The following is a 4,321-nucleotide window of genomic DNA, read 5'->3' on the forward strand; positions in this document are numbered from 1 at the left end:
CATAATTTTTTTATCTCTTAATAAGAAGTTGGTTAATGTGGCTGTAACCACAGTTCTATGAGTCAACCGAGCCACGCAAGCTTTATGTGGCATAGCTGTTGCACAGCAACCAGTTATCTGAAACCTCAAAACTGCCCATGTTAGGATGGCAGCGTATTATATAAGGGGGATGAAACCAGGTTCAATGCACAGGCTTTAGGGGCTACAGTGCACCAAGCTGGGGGGGGGGGGGACCAAACATCTGGCCAAAAAGGAAAAAAGACTGGACTATTGCAAGTAATAGCACCAAAATAGTGTCCGGGCACTCCAGCTGAAGTAACGCTAAAAAACGTGCAGAAACGCATTGGTAGCACCCCTCACCCCGCTGGTAAACAACTTTCACCAGCACACCAGCACATTCACAGAAGTGAATGTATTGCACATTGTAAAGCGCTTTGAATAAAGGCGCTATAAATGCACCATAGAAGGTACACACAGTCACATAAAAAACAAAGGGGGGAAAACTAACATGCCGCCATTAAAAGCATCAGGTCATGCAACGTGTAATGTTAAGTATAGACTGAGCTTTCAAAGCAAAGACTGTGATGACAATTATGTAACCTTATTTTTGTGTTTTGTTGTTGTTGTTGTTGTTGTTGTTGTTGTTGTTGTTGCTGTTGTTGTTATTTTTCTCATCTTAAGCAGCCAGCTACTTGAGGTATGATAGAGACACATTACTGGGTATGTGAGGTTTGATGATCACTTTCGCAAATCTAGAGTTTTTCCATTGGGACCCTCTGCTCACACTAACTGTGTGAAATCTGGCGAGGGACTCCAATGTGAACTATCTTCCAGGTTTCAACAAGTAGTCTTGTGCACTTTTATCAGTGACTGCTTGCTTGCACAGCACAAGACATCACCCTTTTGGTTATGTTTGGCTTTAGTGTCTACAAGTGATCTTTAATCGTCTCATTAATTTCAACGGATGTTAAGCCCCAGGAGCATGCTTTTGTCAGTGTAGCAAGTGTTAAAAATAATTCAACATTAAGAAATAAAGTGCCACACTCCAAATGGGTTTTCAATTGTCGCTTAGCAACAGGAGTTATAACAGCAGTTATAACAGCCTCCCAGTATCTCATGGGGGGTCAAATAATGTGATGATGGATAGACTGTGATAAAAGATGAAAGTTTTAACTTCAGTGTTTTCGAGTCTAAGAAAACAAAACTGTAGTCAATGCTGTATCTATTTAAGTTAATTTGTCATTTATTTGACAGCGTCAATGCACATTAATTAGGCTAACATTAATTAAAATGTAAATGCACCAGCGTTAGGCAGAATTGGGTCTGGATGATAGGGTTGTTGTTTGTAGTTCTGCTAAGTGGTGTCTTCTCCCATTTTGCTCATTTCTGTGTTAAAAGTCAGGCCATGACATCGATGGATGTCCTTTGATAAGAGCAGACAAAGGGCAATAATGAGATGTTCATTATGTTGATGTCCATCTTTACACTTTGCATTAGTGAAGGTGACTCTTCCGTATCCGCAATGTTTGATGCTGGTGCCAAAACGGTTTGGTACCAGCTTTGTAATTTGGACGAGATGTTGTGCCAGTTCAGAGCATCAGAGGAGCTCCACAGCAGCCAGGGGTGCACATTTGTGGCCCAGGTATTCAAGGCGGTATGTCAGCGACCAGGGAACCAGAAAACCAGGATTAACCCTCTCTATCCCAAGAGCGACATGCTTAATCCGACCCTGGCCACCCAGCTTGTCATTTTTATAGACCAACGACAATGAGATTGAGACCTCCACTTGCCTTTGGTCCTGTGGGAAAACAGAACCGCAGTGCAGGAGTCTACTACTGTTGCACAGTGGTTCTTTTCGCGAGAGAGCTCCAGACTCTGGTGGACCTCATGTTTGGGCCATCCCCTGAGACAGAACTAAGGGGGAGGCTGGGCTGGATTACTCCACACAGCTGAAACTTCATACTAAATGGACTCGACCATGTACTGTGTTTTTTACTTAAGTTTATGTTATTGTTCTGTTTATTGTGTTATTATTTACCATGCATCAGGAATGTGTTACGGTAATTGTTTTAAGTTGTATTTAATGTCAATTCATTTTATCTTGTTATGTGTGTATTTGGGGAGAAACCCTCACTGATAGCTGCAGTTGCAGGAGCACCTTATTCCCTCTCTGCCTCCGCCTCAATAAAAACATTATTCCTATTCTGAGTAGTTTGCAGTATGCTGCATTTCCAATAGTCATTCAATTGTTTTGCCCTTTTATTTTGAGCCAATCCTTAGTGGTAACTCTGGCAGGGGTATGCTTTTCATGGCCTTTGTCTGCCCTTCAAAGTCACCTCAATCCTGGCAAGTCTCACCAGACCACTCACTTTAGGTAGGCCTATTGTACAGTATACATACTGTATGGTAGGGATTGAGGGTTACTCACTTTTGGGGAGTTAGGCTATATTCAAAATGTTATACATTATATACATATTGATTACTTAAAAAAAATATATATATAAAGTTATGCTGCAATATAAAATGTCTATGCCAAGCAATTCATTATATTACTTTTGTATTAAATGGAATAGAGAAGAATGCCACAATAATTGTATTATTAAGCAGCCAACTTACTTAATTACTTACTTACTACTTACTAATTAAACTGCATACATTTTGATGTCTAAGGTTGCAGCACCCTCTATCGGTGCAGGATATTACAATTTTAAACTGTCATTCAGTCAGTAGCCTACTGGAAAGGCACTGATGAGCACAGAGAATGCAGAATGACTCATGAGGAGAGAGCGGGATGGAGTCCTCGCTAGACACTACCCAGCTTCTGTTCATTTCCGAACGATAAGAGACAGTAGTATACCCCAAACTATGAGGCGCTGATTTGGACTTGACAAATTATACTATTATTTTACATTTTAGTCTGTCCATGCATAACTAAATAAATAAATAATCAAGCAATCCAATCGTTAACATTTTTCACTTGTATTGATCCTTTGTATACAATTTATTCTCACCCCATATCTCTGGAATAACTGTAATGATCAGAAACAAATCTTCCTAAATTGTTCCAAAGATATGTGAATCATATTTTAATCTTTTCGATGAGTTACCAGGCTGTGCACCTTCATGCACCCCAGAAGATGAACTCTACTGATTTTGGTGACCTCATGATCTCCCATTTAGTGCGTGCCACCCTTTAGTCCAGAATTTGGCATACAATATATCTCAAAATCTATTTGGAAGAAGCCAACTAATTTTGCTTCCTTCAGTGAATATACAATATACTGCCTACTATATATTGTATGCTGGTATGCCCCCCCCCCCCCCTAATTTCCCATCCCCACTAGAGTGCAGGTGAAGCAACACAACCTCTTCATGGCTTTCAGACTGATTGATTGATTGATGTAGGCTACTTTATTTAATAAGACATGAGAAACATTACATGGAAGTATACAATTCACAATACAAGGTCTACTAAATTGGATAACTCATAAAGCACTAAGCTTTACGAGTAGTCTTGTTTTTTTGTTTTGTTATCTTTTAGTTCTCTACTATTTTTCTGTGAACTGATTTATTACTCTATATTTATTGAATGTATTTCATTTACCAGTGTCCTGTTTATAGTCTTGTCTAGTTTGCTGTTATATGTGAACCTGAATATATTTGTACTTTTTGTATGCAATAATAAAAAAATAAATAAAAAAGAAGGCTTGACGCTGATTCATTCATGTATTTATTTATGATTATTTTATGCAGCCCTGCTGTCTGTGGGTTGTGTGTCATCCGTGGTGGTTGTTGTGTCAGGTCTCCACCCACTGCCATCGGCAGGCAACAGAGGTTGCGCGCAGTGTTGCCATGTCCGCTTATTATAAGCGACTTTAGGCTTGTTTTTCTGTAAAGTTGCTTGCAATAATTATTGGTAGTTGCGGGTCGCGTTTTTTTGGGCTTGTTTCTAAAGTGTAGTTGCTTAATTTGGGGTTGTTTAGACCAGTGATTCTAAAACATTTTCAAGTCAAGGACCCCCAAATGAATATGTATTTGTCTTTTCTATGAATCGAGTACAAAGGACCCCAATGGAAACAAGCCATAGGCTTTCTTGGGTTTAAAATCCTCTTAGCAGACCTTGTATTGAACTGTACTTTCCTGTGCTTTTTTTTGCAAACTGCTAATAAAGTATTCAATCAATCAATCAATGTGAGCTTCTTTTGGGCTTGTTTTCCTAGACCTGGGTTGCTTACTTCTCTCGCGAATTTTGGCAACACCTGGCGGCCGCTCGGTGAGTTTTCTAGCAACTGTTGCCCGGTGAGGCAGCGCCATAGTCACC

The sequence above is a fragment of the Gymnoscopelus braueri genome (assembly GCF_963280865.1).
Source record: "Gymnoscopelus braueri genome assembly, chromosome: 22".
Lineage (NCBI taxonomy): Eukaryota > Metazoa > Chordata > Actinopteri > Myctophiformes > Myctophidae > Gymnoscopelus > Gymnoscopelus braueri.